Here is an 11,246-nt window from a genome sequence, read left to right as displayed (position 1 = left end):
GACCTTTGTTGGCAAAGTAATGTCTCTGCTTTTGAATATGCTATCTAGGTTGGTCATAACTTTCCTTCCAAGGAATAACTGTCTTTTAATTTCATGGCTGCAATCACCATCTGCAGTGATTTTGGAGCCCAAGAAAATAAAATCTGTTATTATTTCCATTGTTTCGCTATCTATTTGCCATGAAGTGATGGGACCAGATGCCATGATCTTAGTTTTCTGAATGTTGAGCTTTAAGCCAACTTTTTCACTCTCCTCTTTCACTTTCATCAAGAGGCTTTTTAGTTCCTATTCACTTTCTGCTGTAATAGTAATCCCTAAAAACAAACCTTTCATTTTAACAATCAATAACAAATAGCATATAATTAAGCCTATGAAAAGTACTATTTCCTTTTATGTAATAAAAAGTATTATTTCTTTTTATTTTCTTTCTTACTCTGTACCCATTGTCTGGATCAAGGTCCACTTTCTTCATTTCCAGATAACTCTGTGAAAATTTCAATAATTGTATTTTCTATGTGGTAAGACTTATAATACAATATAGAAAATACAATTATTTATATTTCATAAATTACTTTTGTTTTTATATTTTTTGTATTTCTTTGTATTTATGTTTATATTATGTTTTTTGAACCTCCATCAGCTAGTATAGTACCTGGATATTACAGATCCTAAAAACATATATTTGTTGAATATGATTCATGTATGAAAAAAAAATATTGTCTGCCCAATGTTTCCCACCTTTAATGGGAAGCTAAATTGTGAAGGGAAGTTCATTTCATAAGCAAGAAAAATGGAAAGAAAAGAGTTGTTTAGATAACCTGCCAACTGTGATTGATCTATAATTACCAAATTATATAATTTTACTGATGAAATATATATTTCAATTCAATAAGACGTAGCAAAACATTTGGTTAGGGTATGTATTCCTAGAAATAGTGCTATTTATGTATTTATTTTCACTCATTGAATATGAAAATTATTTTAGTGATTCTACATCTACAATCCTCATTTATAACATGAAAAAACTGATATCCATGTATTCAATCACCTAGGTTGAACAGTTTTTGTTTTATTGTGTTGTTTTACAAATTCTATACACTTTGAAATAGAGGAAAACAACAGAATGGGAAAGACTAGAGATCTCTTCAAGAAAATCAGAGATACCAAAGGAACATTTCATGAGAAGATGGGCTTGATAAAGGACAGAAATGGTATGGACCTAACAGAAGCAGAAGATATTAAGAAGAGATGGCAAGAATACACAGAAGAACTGTACAAAAAAGATCTTCACGATCCAGATCATCACGATGGTGCGATCACTGACCTAGAGCCAGACATCCTGGAATGTGAGGTCAAGTGGGCCTTAGAAAGCATCACTACGAACAAAGCTAGTGGAGGTGATGGAATTCCAGTTAAGGTATTTCAAATCCTGAAAGATGATGCTGTTTAAGTGCTATCCTCAGTATGCCAGCAAATTTGGAAAAGTCAGCAGTGGCCACAGGACTGGAAAAGGTCAGTTTTCATTCCAATCTCAAAGAAAGGCAATGCCAAAGAATGCACAAACTACCACACAATTGCACTCATCTCGCATGCTAGTAAAGTAATGCTCAAAATTCTCCAAGCCAGGCTTCAGCAATATGTGAACCATGAACTTCCTGATGTTCAAGCTGGTTTTAGAAAAGGCAGAGGAACCAGAGATCCAATTGCCAACATCCACTGGATCTTGGAAAAAGCAAGAGAGTTCCAGAAAAACATCTATTTCTGCTTTCTTGACTATGCCAAAGCCTTTGACTGTGTGGATCACAATAAACTGTGGAAAATTCTGAAAGAGATGGGAATACCAGACCACCTGACCTGCCTCTTGAGAAATCTGTATGCAGGTCAGGAAGCAACAATTAGAACTGGACATGGAACAACAGACTGGTTCCAAATAGGAAAAGGAGTTTGTCAAGGCTGTATATTGTCACCCTGCTTATTTAACTTATATGCAGAGTACATCATGAGAAACACTGGACTGGAAGAAACACAAGCAGGAATCAAGATTGCCGGGAGAAATATCAATAACCTCAGATATGTAGATGACAGCACCCTTATGGCAGAAAGTGCAGAGGAACTCAAAAGCCTCTTGCTGAAAGTGAAAGAGGAGAGTGAAAAAGTTGGCTTAAAGCTCAACATTCAGAAAATGAAGATCATGGCATTCAGTCCCATCACTTCATGGGAAATAGATGGGGAAACAGTGGAAACAGTGTCAGACTTTATTTTTGGGGGCTCCAAAATTCACTGCAGATGGTGACTCCAGCCATGAAATTAAAAGACGCTTACTCCTTGGAAGGAAAGTTATGACCAACCTAGATAGCATATTCAAAAGCAGAGACATTACTTTACCAACAAAGGTTTGTCTAGTCAAGGCTATGGTTTTTCCTGTGGTCATGTATGGATGTGAGAGTTGGACTGTGAAGAAGGCTTAGTGCCGAAGAATTGATGCTTTTGAACTGTGGTGTTGGAGAAGACTCTTGAGAGTCCCTTGGACTGCAAGGAGATCCAACCAGTCCATTCTGAAGGAGATCAGCCCTGGGATTTCTTTGGAAGGAATGATACTGAAGCTGAAACTCCAGTACTTTGGCCACCTCATGCGAAGAGTTGACTCATTGGAAAAGACTCTGATGCCGGGAGGGATTGGGGGCAGGAGGAGAAGGGGACGACAGAGGATGGGATGGCTGGATGGCATCACTGACTCGATGGATGTGAGTCTGGGTGAACTCTGGGAGTTGGTGATGGACAGAGAGGCCTGGCGAGCTGCGATTCATGGGGTCGCAAAGAGTCAGGCACGACTGAGCGACTGAACTGAACTGAACTGATACACTTTGATGGAAAAAAAAATATGTGAATGAAGAAGTCAGTTCATATGTGATATATATTTTGACTTTGTTATCCTAATAGACATTGAAGAAAATTTTACAGACTTAGCTTCTAGATTGCATTAGCATCAAAAATAAAGTTGAATTTTCCATGTAAACCTTGAAAACAAATATTAATGCAAAGAAAGGGTGAAATTCTTTAAGGCAAACCAGGGAGGGAGAGGCAGTAGGAATGAAATATTTTACAGTGGAGAAAAAATAGCTAAATCAAAAATTGATACTTCAGTCATTATAAATATAATATAATATGATATAATAGAATATAAATGTTTACCACAACGTTTCTATGAAAGCCTACAAGACCTTCTAGAACTAACACCCAAAAATGATGTCCTTTTTATCACAATGAATGGGAAAGATTAGAGATCTTTTGAAGAAAATTAGAGATACCAAGGGAACATTTCATGCAAATATGGGCACAATAAAGAATAGAAATGGTATGGACATGACAGAAGCAGAAGATATTAAGAGGTGGCAAGAATACACATATCTATACAAAAATGATCTTCATGACCTAGAGAACCACAATGGTGCAATCACTCACCTGGAGCCAGATTTCTTGGACTGAAAAGTCAAGTGGGCCTTAGGAAGCATCAATAGGAACAAAGCTTAAGGAAGTGATGGAATTCCAGCTGAGCTATTTGAAGTCCTATAAGATGATGCCATTAAAGTGCTACACTCAAAATGTCAGCAAATTTGGAAAACTCAGCAATGATCACAGGACTGGAAAAGGCCAGTTTTCATTCCAATCCCAAAGAAAGGCAGTGCGAAAGAATGTTCAAACTACCACCCAATTTCACTCATCTCACATGCTAGCAAAGTAACACTCAAAATTCTCCAAGCTAGGCTTCAACAGTACATGAACCGAGAACCTCCAGATGTTCAAGCTGGATTTAGAAAAGGCAGAGGAACCAGAGAAACTGCCAGGAGAAATTGAAAAGGGACAGAAGTAAAGAATATATTGTCACCCTGCTTATTTAACTTATATGCAGCGTACATCATGCAAAATGCTAGTCTCAATGAAGCATAAGCTGGAATCAAGATTGCCGTGAGAAATATAAATAACCTCAGATATACAGATGACACCACCCTTATGGCAGAAAGTGAAGAAAAACTAAAGAGCCCCTTGATGAAGGTGAAAGAGGAGAGTGAAAAAGTTGGCTTAAAACTCAATATTCAGAAAACTAACATCATGGCATCTGGTCCCATCACTTCGTGGCAAATAGGTAGCGAAACAATGGAAATAGTAACAGATTTTATTTTTTTGGGCTCCAAAATCACTGCAGATGGTGACTGCAGCCATGAAACTAAAAGACACATGTTCCTTGGAAGAAAAGCTATGACAAACATAGACAGCATATTAAAAAGCAGAGATATTACTTTGCTGACAAATGTCCATTTAGTCAAAGCTATGGTTTTTCCAGTGGTCATGTATGGATGTGAGAGTTTGACCATAAAGAAAGCTGAGTGCTGAAGAAACTCATGCTTAGATCAAACCAGTCAATCCTAAATGAAATCAATCCTGAATATACATTAGAAGGACTGATGCTGAAGCTGAAACTCCAATACTTTGGCCACCTGATGTGAAAAAGTGACTCATTTGAAAAGACCCTGAGGCTGGTACAGATTGAAAGTAGGAGGAGAAGAGGACAACAGAGGACAAGATGGCTGGATGGCATCACTGACTCAATGGACTTGAGTTTGAGCAAGCTCTGGGAGATGGTGAAGGTCAGGGAGGCCTGGCATGCTGGAGTCATGGGGTCATAAAGAGTCAGAGATGACTGAGTGACTGAACAACACCACTACCACCAGTTTTAAAAGTAACTTTCATGAACTTACTGAAAACTAACTGAAGACTCGCATAAAAATTCTTCTACAAGCAAAGGTGTAAGAAAGATCCTCATGGAATTGAGTAAGAAGGGAAGCCAAGCAATCACGTCTGGATCTTTGCCCATGGGAGGAGATAAAGAAGAAGAGGGGGACTATTTAGGTGGAGATATTCTCTGGGTAGTGAATGATTCAGGCCACATATTGGGTGCCCCAATCCTGGGGTATGAAACCAGGAAGACAGGTCCCCTTAGCTGGCTTGAAAACCAGTGGGCCTAACAGGAGAGCTGTAAGAAAGCTAGACTCCACCGAGAAAAGTGTGCACTCAACTTGCTTACTCCTGAAACAAGGCAGAGGAAGCAGATTAATACTGCAAGTGACTTTGGCAGGTTTTCTGCAACCAAAACCAGCATGGAGGCCCACATGAACTGAGTACCTGCTTGGTCCCACACAGTCTGCAAGACAGCTCCACACAAGGGTGAGAGACTGCCACAGCCTGTGCTCTGACCCGTGCCAAGTGCCCCCTCTAGACTCTCTTGCATTAGTACTGCTCCCCTATCAAGTGAAGATGCCAGTATTGGGGGGCGGGGGGCAAACACTCAGAGGAACAGGGCCAGCTAAGGCTTGAACCTCAGGGCTTCTCTCCCAACAATTTCTGCTCCCAGGGGATGGTGTTGACCACTGAGCAGAAAAGAAGCCATGGTTCACACATAGCTCTAGCTCCAGCCTCTCTAGCTCCAGTCCCACCTCCTACCAAAGTGATAGTTGCCAGTACACCCTGGGGAAAGACATGACTCATGCTCATCTCAGATCCAGGTCTTACCCTAAAGTCACTGGGTACACACAGACTGTACTGGGATACACCCACCCAAGGATACCCTGCAAGACTGGGGTAGGTAACTGTTTTAACTAAACTCATAGAGACAGAGAAAGTTAGGCAAAATGAGAAGACAGAGAACTTGTTTTAATCAAAAAAATATGAAAAAAAAAGAAAACCCTTAAATAGCAACTAAGGATATAACAAATAAAGGTTTAATTTCCAAAATTCATAAACAGCTTATACAATGTAATATCAAAAACACAAACATCAGGATTACAAACTGAATAGAGACCAAGAAAAAATTTAAGTGAAGATATGCAGATGTCCAATAGGCATCTGAAAAAAATACTCAATATCTCTAGCGATCAGAGTAATGCAAATCAAAACCATAATGAGATGTCACTTCACACCTGTTGGAATGTCTATCACCTAAAGTCTACAAATAACAAATACTGGCAAGGATGTGGAGAAAAGGGAACCCTAGTATATTGTTGGTGGGAATGCAAATTGGTACAACCACTATGGAAAACAGTATGGATGTTTTTCAAAATACCAAAAATAGCATACCTTGTGAGCCAGCAACTCCATTACTAGGTATGGATTTGAAGAAACTGGAAACACTAATTCAAAAGATACAGGCACCCCAATGTTCACAGCAGCATTATTTACCATAGCCAAGATATGGAAGCAACCTAAGTGTCCATCAACAGAGGACTGGATAAAGAAGTGGCATTATCAGTTCAGTTCAGTCTCTCAGTCGTGTCCAAAGAAGTGACATTATACACATATTCAATTATATATATATAATTGAATAGGTATATATAATGTGTATTACATATATATACAATTGAATTTTACTCATCCATAAAAGGAATGAAAATCTGCCATTTGCAACAACATAGATGGACCCAGATATTAGTATACTTAGTGAAGTAAGTCATACAAAGACAAATACTCTATGTTATCATTTTTATATGGATTCTTGAAAAATAAAAAAAATGAATACATATAGCAGAAAAGACACAATCACAAACACAGAAAACAAAAGCCAACAAACGATTACCATTGAAAGAGGGAGGGGAAAGGATGAGATAAAGGTATTGGATTAAGAGCTATATACTATTATTAATACATAAAAATAAATGAGCCTCAAAGATATTTTGTACAGCATGGGAATAGCCATTATTTTAAAATAACTTTACATGGTGTATAATCTTAAAGATATTGAATACATTAAAAAAAGAAGCACTATGTTATTCACCCAAAACTAATAAATATTATAAATATACTACATTTCAATTAAAAAAAAACTTCAAAAGATTGGAATTTGACAGGGTTATTTTCTGGGAAGAAACAGTAGGGCAGAGAAAGAGATTTTAATTTTGAGCCTTTCTTATCATTTGAACTATGTTTTTGTCATATATCTGTATTATTTCTTTATTTTATAAAAGGAAAAATTATTTGAGATATATCCTAAAATTATAAATTATTTAAAATTATCAATCAGCCAGAAAACAACTGAAGTGCATATAATAGGACTTTTGGATTCATGTTTCTAATTCTTTGTAGAGTAAACTAATTTGTTTTTTTTAGTGCTGTTCCTTCTGTTTGGTATATCTGATGTGACTGTTTCAGTGTGTGGAACAACAAAATGCAGTCTTGAATGATGATGACAATAGTTATATAACTATTTCTTTTTCATTAAAGACAGATGTTGCTGTCCTAATTTCTCCTGTGTCTAATGTAAATGTAGATGAGAATAAAGAGTAAATTAACAAGATAGTAATGTACATAAATAATTAGGTTCAAATCAAGGAAAGGGACTACCACAGAATTAACTATCTGCAATCCCCTTGATTAAAGCCACCTTTTATCATTTAGAAATTTGAATAGCAGGCACCTTATAGAGATTTGACTATTATAGGTTACTTTGGGAAATAAAACTAGTTTCAAAAAGAATAATATTTTTATTATATATTTATTTGGAAGTATTTATTTCTAAACTGTGAAAGTTGCTCACTCATGTCCAACTCTTTGCGACACAGTGTCCTGTAGCCCCTCAGGCTCTTCTGTCCATGGATTTCTCCAGGCAAGAATATTGGAGTGGGTTGCCATTTCCTTCTACAGGGGATCTTCCCAAACCAGGGATCGAACATGGGTCTCCTGCATTACAGGCAGATTCTTTACTGTCTGAGCCATGGAAAATAGCTATTTTCAAACTATAGACAAATCTAATATGGCTCACATAACAACTCAAGCCAATTCAATGTGCCCATTCGTTTTCAGTACGTATCAGATCAGATCAGATCAGATCAGTTGCTCAGTCGTGTCCGACTCTTTGTGACCCCATGAACCACAGCACGCCAGGCCTCCCTGTCCATCACCAACTCCTGGAGTTCACTCAGACTCATGTCCATCAAGTCAGTGATGCCATCCAGCCATCTCATCCTCTGTCATCCCCTTCTCCTCCTGCCCCCAATCCCTCCCAGCATCAGAGTCTTTTCCAATGAGTCAACTCTTCGCATGAGGTGGTCAAAGTACTGGAGTTTCAGCTTTAGCATCATTCCTTCCAAAGAAATCCCAGGGCCGATCTCCTTCAGAATGGACTGGTTGGATCTCCTTGCAGTCCAAGGGATGCTCAAGAGTCTTCTCCAACACCACAGTTCAAAAGCATCAATTCTTCGGCGCTCAGCCTTCTTCAAAGTCCAACTCTCACATCCATACATGACCACAGGAAAAACCATAGCCTTGACTAGATGGACCTTTGTTGGCAAAGTAATGTCTCTGCTTTTCAATATGCTATCTAGGTTGGTCATAACTATCCTTCCAAGGAGTAAGCGTCTTTTAATTTCATGGCTTGCAGTCACCATCTGTAGTGATTTTGGAGCCCAGAAAAATAAAGTCTGACACTGTTTTCACTGTTTGCCCATCTATTTCCCATGAAGTGATGGGACCGGATGCCATGATCTTCATTTTCTGGATGTTGAGTTTTAAGCCAACATTTTCACTTTCCACTTTCACTTTCATCAAGAGGCTTTTGAGTTCCTCTTCACTTTCTGCCATAAGGGTGGTGTCATCTGCATATCTGAGGTTATTGATATTTCTCCCCCCAATCTTGATTCCAGTTTGTGTTGCTTCCAGTCCAGCGTTTCTCATGATGTACTCTGCATATAAGTTAAATAAGCAGGGTGACAATATACAGCCTTGACAAACTCCTTTTCCTATTTGGAACCAGTCTGTTGTTCCATGTCCAGTTCTAACTGTTGCTTCCTGACCTGCATACAAATTTCTCAAGAGGCAGATCAGGTTGTCCGGTATTCCCATCTCTTTCAGACTTTATTTTTACAACAGACATCAAATAACCCTATAATTCTCAGTGAATATCAAACAGAAGAGGACAAAAGATGAAAAAAATAAGACCTATCAGAGGCAACAGACTGTAGCTATTCACTGCTAAATACTTTTACACAAATTATTAAATTGTAGCATTAAAAACAACACTGGTAATTGTTTTTCCTAACACAAAAATCCATTCTGAAAAACAAGGGCACCAAGAATATGATTTTTAAATTCTAAATCTCATCTCAGAGAATTGTTTTGTCTTTCTAATTCCTTGAGAAAGGAAAAATAATTTTTAAATATCTGAGCATAAACTATTGAAGACTAAATATAGAGATAAAGAAATAAAATAGTTGTATAAGGATGTAATACAGTTGTTACCATGGTCACTCACAAAATATAGTACAGATTAAAAACATCTCACACACAGCTCTGAATCAAACTATGGTTCAGTATAGGCTAAGTTTCTTATGAAGAGTCTCCTGTATAATTAATAATACTTTTGATGAGTCAGTCCAATTCCAATTAATTCCACCAAATTAAAAACAAACAAAATACAGCTGTACAGCCCAAAACAGAAATAAATAGAATTTTAAAGTATTTAATTATATCATGTATAAGTAGTTTAATACTTATTTTTCTCTATCATAATTTGCTTTCTAGTTGATATAAAAATCATAACTTTCTAGAATTTACACATTTGCTCATGGTTTCTTCAGCTAATGCTTTGTGTTTATTTCAGGAAACAAAATTGAACATAAAACTATGTATATAAACTGCTTGTCATAGATTGTGAAAAGCATTTTAATTTTCTCATATTCACAAAATGTGCTATGCTGTGCTGTGCTAAGTGGATCCTGTTGTGTCTGACTCTTTGTGACCCTATGGACCATAACCTGCCAGGATCCTCTATCCATGGGATTCTCCAGGCAAGAAACTAGACTAAAGGAGGAGATGCGGAAGCTGGAAAAAGGGTTATGTGATAACCTCTCATTCACATTAGCCCATTTCCTCCTGAGTTCAGTCGGTGGCTGCTCAGCATGCTGAGGGTGGGGGTGGTCCAACCTTGCCTCTGTTCTAGTTCTGAGGGAACAGAAGGGAAACTTGCAAGTCAAAGAAAACTTTGGTCTTGGCACAGTGTGGCTAAGAAGCAGCACTCCACTTCTGAAATGACCCCAGCAAGGCATGGCCAACTCAAGAGAAAATAAGGCACAGGGTCTCCTAAAAGTGCAACCGATATTCCAACTGCTGACACAACATAAGCTGTCACCCTGAAGACGGCAAAACTGAGCTGGGGATAACTGAAGTTTCTCCGGGAAAAGAGGGAGAATTTGTTGGCTCCTTTGGTCCCACCATCTTTACACAGAAGGCAAGGGGTCCATAAGTAAAGCCAGCCAGAAAGAGAACAAATGTGAAGAGGCAGAGGACTCTGTGTCTAAAGAGGCCCCAGCTGTCAGTCAGAACCCTCAGAAGGAAAGGCAGCAAAACCAGGAAGGCATTGCTGCCAGAGATCAGAGTGCCATTCACCCATCCAAGGAGCTTCTTGAAATAGTGCCCCCGAATGACCAGTGAAGGCAGGTAGGCAAACAGGATTTTCGCAAATCCTGGCAAACAGGATTCCACAAGAAAAGGTATAGAGGCTCAATGGAGCTTATTAAAGAACCGGGCAAGCGTCCAACAACCTCAACAGCAGCAACCACCACGCCTGTTTTCTGATAATCAAACATCTCTGTGAAGACGCTAACGGGCAGCAGGAGACAATCATCCCCACGGAGAGAGCACTTAACCAAGCTGTCTTGAAGACAATCTTGCCACTGTCCTTGGACCCTAAGCTCTTCAGTAGTGACGTGAAGAGCACCTTGCAGGCATTCTGGGATGCTGAACACGGACCGGTTGCCTCACAGGGTGGCCAATGTCACCAGCCAGCCCGAGTTGGCCTCACGGAGCTCAGGGAGCCCAGCACTCACCAGCTCTATCTTCCACATGTTCTGCTGAGGCCACCTCCGGCCATCAGAGGGTCCAGGACTAAGCAGCCAAGCAGCCCCCAAGGAGGCGGGACCCCAGTGGTTAAGTTTCGCTGATCCCCCACGAGGTGGCAGGCTCCTTCTAGGAGGGCACCATGACCACAGGTGACCTTCTTGAACAGTACTGGGCTAGTGCGCGGGCCCAGCTCACGGCCAAAAGCCAGAGGAGCAGCCAAGTAAGGCTAGCGGGCTAGAGAGTACCACGCGGGCTGTGGAGCCCCAACACCCATGCAGAGCTAAGATTCAGGCCTCCCTGTCCACAGCCTGGCAACTGAAACTCTGTTTTTTTTTTTTGTTTTTTTTTTAAATTTTTACTAA

General features: G+C 39.3%; 1 pseudogene; it reads right to left on the bottom strand.

Moving 5' to 3' along the window:
- Positions 1-10,015: 10,015 nt before the first annotated feature.
- Positions 10,016-11,025, bottom strand: LOC102390973 (annotated as a pseudogene).
- Between the last annotated feature and the right edge of the window lie 221 nt (positions 11,026-11,246).

This window comes from Bubalus bubalis, chromosome 17, assembly GCF_019923935.1.
Source record: "Bubalus bubalis isolate 160015118507 breed Murrah chromosome 17, NDDB_SH_1, whole genome shotgun sequence".
NCBI classification, from domain to species: Eukaryota; Metazoa; Chordata; class Mammalia; order Artiodactyla; family Bovidae; genus Bubalus; species Bubalus bubalis.
This window is presented reverse-complemented; position numbering and strand designations above follow the sequence as displayed.